Source organism: Pithys albifrons, chromosome 7, assembly GCF_047495875.1.
Source record: "Pithys albifrons albifrons isolate INPA30051 chromosome 7, PitAlb_v1, whole genome shotgun sequence".
Classification (NCBI taxonomy): Eukaryota; Metazoa; Chordata; class Aves; order Passeriformes; family Thamnophilidae; genus Pithys; species Pithys albifrons.
The window spans coordinates 32,211,482-32,224,103 of NC_092464.1; the positions used below are offsets into that span (position 1 = coordinate 32,211,482).

General features: G+C 38.9%; 1 pseudogene; it reads left to right on the forward strand.

The window, feature by feature from the left end:
* LOC139674642 (dynein axonemal heavy chain 11-like) overlaps positions 1–12,622 on the forward strand; it is a 102,280-nt pseudogene that overhangs the window by 66,289 nt on the left and 23,369 nt on the right.

Below are 12,622 nucleotides of genomic sequence, written 5' to 3' on the forward strand. Positions count from 1 at the left end.
TGATCTTATGTTTGGGGTGATATATATAATCTCACTTTTCATTCACATGCCCTTATTTTCTCCTAGATTTTGAAAAATTATTGTCTAACTTAGAAAATATAATCAAAAATATTTCTTAAGATCTAGTTTAAATGTCTTTAGATACACAGTTTCAGGACGATAAGGGGAAAAGTAAAGGAGCTTGTACTTGGTACAGGAGAATTTCAGTATATAATATCTTCCATCACTTTTCAGAAAAAAATCCAATGTGATTTTTGAGTCTATAGTGCACCTGTAAACCTAAGTGATAATGTCATTTGTGATTGCAGGAGAGTATACTTGGTAAACCTCATCAGATGTTTCATCTGATGAACTGAAATGCCATGCTTTTGTTTATGTTCAAATATGAATTCATTTTTAAGTCTGAAAGTGTTCTTCTCTTCTAGTCCTATTTGCAAACAACACATCAACAAACTAGATTTTTCATGTTGAAGAATATGATGTTTATTCTAATATAAAGTCACAGATACTCCTGAAGCATTTCTGAATTATCTCAAATGTTACTCAGTGTTTACAGTGCTTGCACAGTTTCACATTGTCAAAAGAGAAAATACGAATAAAAGGTTAAATAAAAACTGTATCAAGTTTTGGACAAAACACCCAAGCTTTTTCTTCTTCCTTCCCCCATATTTCAGGCATTGGTGACTGCACAGAAAATCAAGGCAGTATGAAACAGCGCAAACCTTCTTGCATATGTGAAGCTGCACTCTTGCCCCGCATTGTAAGACCTTGAAATGATCCCTCTTCGTTACATTTTCCATAATGGTATTTGAAGTACTTCAGAATAAGAGTGTACAGCTTGCTTTTTACAATCTATAGTGAAGAAACTCTACCAAAAACTAGAATTATACTGATTTAAAAGAGAGATCAAAAATTTCATAGGCTAACAGATCTTTAAGGCATGTGACAATGAGATGTAAAATGATAGAAGTTGGATTGAAAAGAACAAGGGTCACGGCAATATAGTTTTGCTTTTCTGTAGTAAGGGCTTCCATTTGGCAAAACACAGCTCTGCACATGGACACAAATGCAAATATATTAAGCTATTTGAAATAGGTTCTTCTGATGAATATTTTAGGCAGTGGTACATGACCTGGCATTCTGTACCTCACTAAAGATTCACAGGTCTCTTTTATGGGACACTGGTAATATATATACCCCTTTATCACCAAATAAGAAGAGTTTTCCACATTCTGGATTCATTTCAGTCATTTGTTTGTTTGGGTAGTTGTGTCAGGTACTTTGAATTTTTTTTTCCTGATAAAGAAAGACTAGAAAGGTATTTGTGATAGATATGATGCAGTCCAGCAGTTGAAGTTCATTAATAATTGGAATGTTGCAGAGTATGAAGTAATGAATCCTAATTACTCCTTTCATGTCTGACAGCACCCCATGGACCAATACATCAGCCCAGACTTTAATTTGGTTCTAGTAATGGTTTCATCAATAGTACATTAATTCTGTGTTTGAAAAGATGTACAGTTGAACCTGACCCACACAGTAGATACCACTGTCATAAAATGGCCACATACTGACTACAACTGGATAATTACAAATAATTAAATCCACTGAACATCAGACAATCCTAATTTTAAGTAAAATATATCTTATCATATTAATCGACAGAAAGCATAGCAAGGAAGATTTATCAACTTGTACTCCTTCCAAAGCAAATTTACAAGCCTGCTTATTGGAGAACTTGCTGATTTGTGAAGCAGCTTCATGAAAGTATTTTCCCCCTTCCTTCTTTACCAAGATGATTCCTGTGTTGGACTCTGGTACTCTGGAACAGCATCTCCTGGTATTCTTTCTGAATGAAGTCTGCAAAAGACATTTTCAGCCTCAAAGAAGTTCAAATGGATATCATTTATATTTTCCTCAAAACCAGGTGACTGCAGGATGAACGACAGGTACTTATTATCTCTAAAAAACAGACTTTATGCTTAAGCACCTTAGTATGTATTTAAAAGCCTAACAAGTTAAAGGTGTTCAAAGTTGGATACATTTTAAATTTTAATTTTGGAGGGGCAAAACTGCTCAGTTGTTCCTAATGTACTTTAGACTGTGGCCTTAGATTCAAAATGGCTTCAAAATTGTAAGAATTTTGTTAAAATGGATATTTGCTTTAGGAAGCAGGAGAAAATAGAACAATGTTAAAATAATCAGTTGTACTACTTAGCTTTATGACAGTTAAATGCCACCCTGACACTCGATCCTGTCAGGTCTCAGAAGCGAAGCAGGGTCAGCCCCGGTTAGTACTTGGATGGGAGACCTCCTGGGAATACCAGGGGCTGTAGGTTCTAGTCCTGAGGACTTCACTGTCACTGTCCAAGCTCGCTCGGCTGTGGCAGATGAACCTGAGGAGTTAAAGGGTGGGGCCAGTTCTGCGCACGCTGTGCCTCACCTGAAAAATCCACTGCGCAGGCTCGAAGGACAGACCCACATGGGTGGAGCCCTTCCCAAATCTTCATTCACAAAGCCTTGCCATGATGATGATGATGACGTAGTTTTATGTAAGCATGAGAGACACAGGAAAAAGTAAGTAACATTTGGGACCAACGTATGTATGAATTATCCAAAATGGAAATAAGGACATTTTTTAGAGCAGATAAGGCATAAAAGTAATCAGGTGCCAGTTCTACAGTGGTTGTATAGTTTTGGCCCTCAGTGCTGTAGGAGGAATTACTCCATGTAATAGGTTTGGTATGGATGGCCTTTAATATTTGAATTTATCTGTGTGTTTCCTATTCTGTCTCCACAGCATCGCTGTTTTGGAGACCACTGGATGTAAGTATTAACTATAATATATCATTGTCATTTTGAGTCATAGGAGAGAAGACAGAGGAATAAATTTATTGTTCATAAGCCTCCTTTTTTGCATTCACATGAGCTGTTACACTTGCTCAAATCATTTGCACAGTCACAAAGAGGTAGTCATGTCTCTTCAGTTGTGAGATTGGGTTATTACAAGATTCCTTAAGATGTCTTGGAATTTGATTTATGTGCAAATGCAGCTTGTATGAACAAGTTTCTCTTCGTATTACTATTATTCATGAAACAGCAAGATAATTCACTTGCTTTCTCCACAGGAAGAAGTTTTCTTGCCTTGAACATCTCACCAGCTGTGCAACTTCAAGGCGGTGCTTTTTGCACTGAACTAGTTTGACCAACTTGCACAGTTTGCCTACTGAGATTGCCTAGTAACCCCTCCATTCTGCATTTGTGTTCACCTGATTTATTCAACTTCATTCTCTATATTACTTGTTGGAGTTTGCAAGTCAGTTCCAGGAGCTTTTAATTTTAATCAGTAGGAACTGAAAGAAGGCTCTTTTGGAAAATGTATTTATCCCTCTTTCTTCCCACTGAAAAATATTGTTTCCATTTCCTTTGCTGTCCAAAGATTCAACATTTCTTTTTGTTCTTGCTGAGCTGCTACAAAACACCTCACTCAAGGAAGCTATCCTGCCATTCTGCCATTTGCAGTCATGGTTTGTTTTGGAGAACATCTGCTCTGAGAGGTACTCTTTTTAATTTTGTGCTGCATGAGACTGTCTGCTAAAATATTTTGCATAAACTCTTGAGCCCACTTCATGATATGAAGTCAGATTCTTATACCCAATTTTTTTTTGCCTTCATGAGATCGTGTCTTAGAAACACCTAGGCTTTGTTACCTTAGTCAGGACATACGGAAGGGAATAGCAGGTCTTTGTATCAATAAATTAAATTTTGACAGATCAGACCAGGTGTTGCACTATTTCTAGTCTTATAGCAGAGAGTTTAGTGCTCATGTTACCTTCTGGAATTTATTTGGTTTTAAATTTGATTTTGCTAAAAGTAATTTATTTTTCAAGGTGTGTGCAGGATTTTTAAAGTGCTTTGTGAATCCCTTAATTTCAAAATCTACAAGAATTTCAACAGGAAAAAACTAATGAGGAGCAATCTCTCTTCAATTTACTTTGTATGTTCTTAAATAAGAGAGAGATCAAACTTACATGAAAGATTCACTGTATGTTCCTGGGTAGAGTGGTACATTAATTCCATCTGTTCTATTTGCCTCTGCTGATGGAATTGAAGATTATGAAAAATATTGCCCAAGGTAGGACTTATCTTTAGAAATTTCTTAGGTGACCATTTTTTGATATTCCTTCTATCATGGACTTCCATTATTAGTGCCTGTATTACTACATTTCCTCATAATTCAGAATTGACCTCTAAGCAGAAACATTTCATTGAAAAAAATGAGGTCATCCTACTGGGTTACCCTAACTCTCTGTGTTTGTAATTGTTGCTTGTACTCCTTGAACTGTGCAAGAGCAATAACAAAACATTTCTTTTTCCCAAATCTGTAATTAACAGAAAACCTAGAACAGCTGCAGTAATAAAACTCACTGAGTCATGATGTAGTTTTTGCCTTTCATAGGTGATAATCTCAGAAATTAGCAATTTATTGCTTCTGTGAATTGAGAACCCATAAAGGAAGTATTTAAATCTGGAACTCCAAAGCTTAGTATATTGCCTCATAGACCTTCTGAAGTACATTGTGGCTCCCTTAACAAAGGTTTTTCTCCTGACAAAGCAAACCAAAGAACTTGTATTTTGTTAGATCTCTTCTTGTCTCATCCCTCTGTGTGTGTCTTGAAAGCAAAGCAAAATTGCTTTCTCCATGTCAAGTTCTACTGTTTTGTTCCCTCCAGAAGTAGCTAATTTTGAAAACTGTGTAGAGACCATGTTGCAGAACTGGACAGTGAATTCATGTCTGCCTGATAAAGGTTGTATAACCTGAAGGACAGGACTCTATGGCTAAATTATTTCACTATTATACATGCATAAGCCTAGAAAACACATCTCCAGTAGTTGGCATGGCAGTATTACACCATACACGTCTGAAATTGAGTAGTCATGGGTTTCCTAGCACTAGACATATTTAGGAGTCTTTTTAGGAATTCACTTGCAGTATATCATAAGTGGTCCTTGGTGAAATGCAGAAGGATCTAAGCACACCTTTTCATTTAGGCTGTCTTCTGGCTAAGGGCATGTTAGAAGCAACAAAGGATGTTAAGAGCTGAATTGTATGTCCCTGACTCCAACTATGCCCTATGAGATCCTAGAAAGAAAGCAGTGTTAAAATTTTTACAGAAAGTTCATCTTGACGTAAAGCTCTCATGGAAATTAAAATGTATTGTGATATTATTCCCACCCTTCTCTTTACTGCTTGGTTTGCTCTGTGCATTGCATTTAATTTACAATGCAGGATTAAAGCCCTCTGCAGTGCTTTGTGCTTCAGGAATCTTAAGCCAGTAAGTGTAAATAAAATTTCATGCCAGTCCATAAGAGGATATGATGGTAGTGTTAGGAGTTGGGATATTTAGTTAATAAATCATAGTTCACCCATGCAAGGTTGCAGTTCTGTGGCTGATGCAGTCATACCAATATATAGTAACCTATGGGGAGAAATGCTTTTATAGGTGGTTATAGAAAGGACTTTGAGTGGATTGTCATCTATGAGATAACAAAATACTCAGGTGTGTGAAATTAATTACAAGAATACTTCCTGTCTCTCTAGTGTGACTTCCCGTTTCTCTCGTATCATTTGCTAACTTCATCTGCAAAGATTTGTTAACCTGTATGAGGTTCTGTAGCTTTCTGCAAGGGCAAACTGCGTCAGTTTAATTACTCTTTGAAGAATGAAAGGCATATACTTGGGAACACGATCTGAAAACAGCTATCCATTTTCCTCTGCATCTGCACATTGTTCCATCTGGGACTGTATGCTTACAATGCTTGTATCACCTGAGGTTTTTTGTGTGAGTGTCAGAGTCTGATTGAGAGCTCCCCATAAGACTAGTCACGCTCTTTCACTGTCAGAAGATAAGTCCAGCAGAACAGTTTTCCCACTATGTTTGCTGCCAAAGCGAGGTTCTCCAGCCTTGTGCTATTCTATGGTTTTCTCAGCTGCCATATAGATTACTACTTGCCATATCTTGCAAGATCCCAATCTTTTTCTGTAGTCTAGGGAAGAAGGACACTAGCAGAGAGAAAGTACATCATCTGTACTTATGTCTTTGACCTGCTTCCAGGCATGGATGTGCTCAGTAGGGTTGATATTGCAAGATCCACCAAGAAATGAAATAAGTGGGAGGACTCCAGAAAAGGAAAGTTCTTCTGGAATAGACAAAAAAACCCCAAACCTCTTTTCAGAAACTTACAATACTCTTCATCAGTACAGAGTGATGTACACTGAAGTATGAAATCTGAGAGCACATCTTTCAGGACAAGTGTGAATGAGGGTGTTGGCTTGTCTGATAAAACTCAGATCTTAGGAGGAAAGAAAATAACTTCTACAACTGGATGGTCAACAAGAATTTGAGATCGATGACTGTGGTCCTTCCTAGCCTGTTCTACTGGTGAAAAGTTTATGAAGAGGTATTGTGGTGAGATTTGAATCACAGAATATTTGGAAAGCTGTGATTGTGATTTCTTTTAGTTTGCATATATGTACCTGGCAAGAGTGGTCATTCATAAATGAACATACAGTAAGCTACCCTGTTAATATCTAGAGGTGTTCTCGTTATGGTATTAGGGCTGGTAGGTAACCCCACAGGATGACTATTTTTCAGGTCTCCGTTTTGATAATTCTGTGATACCAAGAAAGATTGAGCTGTCAATACTGTCCAACCTCCTTCCATTTGTTTTCCAGTCATACTGTTTTGATTTTTGATTCCAAGTCTTGGTCTTATAGATCTGTTTCTCTCCACCATTACAGTTTTTGCCCATTTTTACATGACTTCTGATAATGCAAGTTTTGTCCTGAGCGTTTATTTTTCCCAGCTGCCCTGGCTTTATAAAGGGCCAGTATTGGCTGCATTATAATGACTTCTTGAATTCAGTTATTGAAGAGGTCCTTTTCATTCAGAAGTTGCTGCTTTCCATCACGTGGCCTCTATACCACAGAGATATGGGAATGATTGTCTTCTCACTTGCTTCACTACCTGCTTCCCTTCTTGTCTTCAGTTCACTCCCCTGATGATTTCTTTTGTGAAATGGCAATCATCATCGGACGCTCAAGTCTGAGAATGGTGCAGAATTGAAGCATTTATCAATGAACATCTTTTATGTGTAGTGGATGTTTTGCCATATGTATAGGAATTGGTGGAGGAAAAACTTGGCTCAAGGTATATGGAAAGCACAAGGATGGATTTAGCAAAATGGTAAGAAAGCAGTCTAGCTACTCCTGTGTTTTTCATTCTGGCTTCACTTGAAGATACTGAGACACTAGACATACCTGTTATTTGCTTCTGGTGCAAGGATGACTTGCAACTGAAGCAACTTGCAAATTAAAATTGAGCTCAAAAGTGAAATGGAGCATGCAGGGCTAGAATGTAGATAAATCAATATAGGGTTATATGCTTGTGTGCATGTGCTCATACACACAGGCATATATGGATGTGGGCGGTTTTTTTACTAAACAGAACAAAGCCTTCTGGAGTCATCTGTCACTACAATGGAGTATACATTCCTATGGGAAAGTTTGACACAGTTTATTTTCAGCAGAAGATTCAAGTTCTAAAGTTTCTTCCACCCGCATCATATTCATGACAATGAGGTAGATGAAAAGTGCAAGGCCATAACCTCTACAGTATGAAGAAATTTCTAGACCGAGCATTCCTCTGCTTGGCTTAATGCTGGTTTCCTTTGTACTGTTTTCTACCTTTTGACTAGATGAGGGCCAGAGGGCAATTTTCTCCATGCTCATGTAATCTTGTGCCCCCTGTGACTAAATAATGGTCATTATACAAACTATATTCAATTGTGTAGGGCTCTGTGGCTCTGTACTTAGGATTACTATTCCCCACAGACAATAGTGAGAATACCAGGTTAATACATCTGTGACCTCACTGTGCTCAATTTAAGCTCAGGCCTCACAAGGTGAGAGGCTTGTGCATTTACCCACTGAACCAATCAGTTAAAAAACTGATGTGATATCTACCACATGTTGCTCCCTTTTTCATAAGGGAATTGCTCTGTACCCCCTGTAAGAGTTTCTAAAGATCAGTAACAATGCCGAGCATCTATCAAAATGTCAAAAGGTTCATTATCTTAAAACCAAGGGAACAGATTTCTGCAGGCTTTTTCTAATACCAGCAATAAGGCCACTGTTGAGAGCTCGCAATTTTGCTTGTTGAAATTGTAAGGGTTTAGTGAAGTGCTTCAGAGGAAGTTACATGCATTGCACAAGTGATAGTGAAATTAATGGGGGCATTATCATTCTTTTTCCTTTCTGCTGCACTGATTTTCCTATCTCCTCCCCCTCTGTCACTCACCCTTTCCCAATTATTTCTATTGCAGGCAAAAAGCTTGGGTTCACTATAGACTCCAGAAGATTTTACAATATCTCCCTCAGACAAAGGCAGGAGATGGCTCCAAAGGAGGCACTCAAGAAGGCTGTCCAACATGGCTATGGGGTTCTTTTTCTAGTGAGTGTCAAACAGTCTCTCTGATAGGGAATGCCTCCTCGGCTGGAGGGATGTGCCCAGAATACAAAATATGTGATGGATTACAGCAAAAGTTTTAAACAGCTAATAATCTTGTTCAATTTGCTTTGGCTTTGATTGTAACATATTACTAGGGTGTATGACATGTTTTGCTGAACAGTGTCACCCTCCTAGGAGGAATGGGAGAGAGAAAGCAGAAAGCCCTTAGTGGGTAGGTAGGATTGCTCTCAGGCATGCACTTCCCCTGCCTAATTAAGAGCTCCTGTTCCATTCAGCAGGCCATAATGGAGACTTTATTGTAATGGGTCTGACTGCCCCTGGAGAAACTGTATAATTAGCCCCGGAGTGCTGCTTTTCAGAGATAGCAGCCATGGCTTTGGCTAGCATTGTGTGAACCAAGAACCCACTCTGCAGCACGCAGAGAGATCCATGCAATCCCTTGGTGAGCCGTGGTTTCCCAGCACAGTAATGGTGCGAACAGGAGCACTGCAAACTGCACATTACTGAAAAACAGGTGCTTACTTCCCACATTTTATGCTAAATAGCTGATGTCTGTATGTGGCAACCCCTCTGGCCTGAAGCTAAACAAGAAATGCATGTTCCAGGCCTTGATGTTAAGGTGTTGGTGAAAATTGGGTGATCCCCTCCTCTTCTGTTTTTAACCTCAACAGCCTGGTTTGTCTGTCAACCAGGTTGCCTGCAACAAATGAAGAGATGGGCTAGATTCAGTATTGTTTGCCAGATGAGATCACCATGGGATTAGTAAGGAGTCCTGGTGTGCTAGGCTCTGTGGGAGCACACACAAACTGCACCCTTTATTGGCAGTGAAACCAGAACAACTCTTCAGATTTCACATGAGTAAGCTAGTCATGCCAGTCAGAAAATAGCCCTGCTTCACTGCCAGTGAGTGTAGAAATGTTGTGAAGAGAAGGGCTGAGAAGGTTTTCAGGGGAATTTCAGAATTCTCAGCTGCACTGGGGACAGGATGAGAAAATGGGAGATGGCAGAGGCAGTGTTGTGTGTCTGAAGCCAGAGGGATGAATGGGGAACATCTGAGAAGCTTCTGGTGTTACAGATCTGCTCTGTTTTTCAGCCTGTTATGCCTGACTGCTGAGGGAAGAGAGGCACTGATTTTGCTATGAAGATTTTTGATAGTGAAGTATTGGGAAAACCCCAAAAGGAGACTCCATAAAGGTATTGGACCAAATCTCAAATGCTGCTAATCTAGATAGAGCTAGTGATATTTGGACGTACTCTGTTCTCAAGCTTTAGTCTTCTGGGATTCTGCTCAACAACCCTGTAACTTTATGTTTCAAAAAAATCCTGGAGCAAAAAGATGAAGTATTTTACTATGGATTTTATTGGAGGCTAGGGAGTGTATAATTAGATATTAAAACAAACAAACAAAACCCTCCCAAAACAAAACAAAAAACTGAACAACAACAAAACCCCAAACAAAGCGAAATCCAAACCACACCTGCTATACTGACTGACCTGGGAAATACTTTAAAATTTACTTTTGCTTCAGATCTAGCAAAAGTAGCTGGCACAGTTGTTGATAAACTGGCAGAAGAAAGACTGACTTAAAATTTTTTTGGTATGGGGTTTAACACTTCTGTCAGTCTTAATTAATTTCTCAAATTCAGACATCTGATACATTGAATGTTTATTTTGTTATTATATTAAGGCTCCATTTGCTTCCACTTTGCATTGGATGGTTGTAGCCTATTTGAAAATGCAGGTTCTGCCAGGCTGCTATCATGTAATGTAATATGAAAATCTCCCTCTCTTTCCATTCTCTTCTTCTTTTTTCCACATGTCAGTGGACAATTTGGGAATATCCCCTCAGCAGGTTTCATGATAAAGTGATGCAGCAACCAGGGCATGACTGACATGTCATATTGCTTGGCTGGTATATAGGTCTGTAATTGTTCTTCTGCTGCATGGAAATTGCCAGTGCAGTCAGCAGGTTCTGGCACATCAGTGAAAAGCCAGAGTAAAGCTGCATGGCTGAGCTGCAATTGGACTTGAAATGCTACTACTGTAACAAAGAAAGGTGGAGTGTGGGCCAATGTTGTGTTTAAAACATCTTTAGCCCAGCCACAGTTCAAACCTTTCTGTTGATATTCCCATTTTTCACCAGTAGGTGTTTTGGAGGTAGATACTTTTCTGTTATAACTCTCTTCTCTGATCTATTAATATCTTTTCACTGTCTTCATATATTTGGAACCTTAAAAACTATTAGACTATGAAGTAGTCTGAAACATATTTTTTGAGTAGCAGGATAGCTTTAAATATAGGATAGCTGTCTTGCTCCTGATATGTATTGAACAAGTTTTTTCTTAGGTTCCAGTTCTATGAGGAACTTCAGTAGAGTCCAGGTATCTGATGAGTTATGCCTGTCTCTGCATGTGATAACACCCACCACCACAGACCACTTAGCCCTGAGTTTATATTTTCATTAGCTTCAGAATCAAGGCCTGAAATTTTGGACGCTAACAGTGAAACCTTAACATATATCAAGAGATGAAAGTGACTTAGCTGTATCCCATTATAAATCCACAACAACAATTTCTTAAGGATAAAAAATTTATGTGTTTTCTCACAATAATCATATTCGTTTTTCAAAAGAATATTCATCCAAGTAGCTGATTGTCTGGGAACAGTGATGAAACTCCTTGAGCACTACAGTGAAGAAAATAATCTTATTTTCAGTGTTTTTATTAGTGCTAAACCAGCTCCAACTCCAGAAGAGCACGTAATTCCCCAAGGAATAGTAGAAAACTCAGTTAAAATTACCAGTGAACCTCCTACAGGGTTTCTGGCTAATTAAGATGCTGATCTCTACAGTTTTGACCAGGTAAAAACAAGATACTTTTTTTTTTCCATTTGTCTGTTTTAATTACTCCTTCCCCTGTGGGGAGAAGTACTAGTGGTGATGATCATTTTGTGGGAGACCAGGACTTTGGGATCATTCTGATTCCAAACTAACCTGACAGCTGCAGGGTGCCAGCCCTCTGTGCCCTGCACTGCCTCTATGTTTCTCATCAGTGTTGGGCAGGAAGAAGGGCATGACAACAACACATATGTTTGTATTGTTCATTATACACATGCACACGTATGCTTACAAAGATAGAAGTTGCATTTATTGCACCAGCTTCAGCCAGTGGTGCAGTCTGATGAACAAGCCTGTCCATGCTCTAAAGTCAGAGCTCTTTCATTCAATGGTGCTCATAAATTTTGCTCTGCTCTAAATTTGGGGTGACTCTGTCTGTTCTCCCACAGGGTGTTCAGGCAATGGCTCAGTACCATGTGTATGAAATCCTGTAGTGAGGCATAAAGAAAGGAATTCATGAGTAAGGGTTATGTGTCATTTGTTGTTTTATCTTTCACTCTTTTCCTGTGTGAGGTTCTGCCTGGTGGGTGGAAAGAAGAAGGAGGAGAAAGAAGACATGAGAATGTGGAGAACCGGTGCATTAAAGGATGTGTGAAGGCTCCTTCCCTCCACATCCCTGCTTATTCCTGTCTGTTAGACTAAGGAACTTGTACGAAGACCTTCAGTCCCAGTGTGAGGCGGCTTCCTGCAGCAGAGGAAGTGCTGGAGCAGCCAACTTGTTCAGGTCAAGAAACCAGGCCATAATAAAGGCAACCGTAACTACACTTTTGCCTTCCAGCAAGGTATTCACATGTATTTATTTGAGCACAGGACACATGAAGGCAGAGCTTGGATGTGTGTGAAAACAGTAACTAAGAGTTTCTTTTAGAAGGAATTCTGCTAACCAATACTGAGGAGTAAAAAAGAAAAAAACCCAAAACACAAGAGCTGTCAGGGCTACCTTAGCTGCAAGTGGATTGATTTTAATAGTAGGAGTTGAGTCAGAAAGATACTTGTGAGAAAGGAAAAACAGCTGTGGTTTTGTAGCTGTTAATACAGGATTTATTGTCCTTTTTTGAAATAACATATTCTCATGTTTTTAAAGGAAAGCTGAAAAAGCTCGACAAAGTTTTTAATATAGATGGTTCATCACATTGTTGCCCCATTTCAGTCTGTGTTTAGTGCAAGAATATATATGTATGTATTTTAATTAACC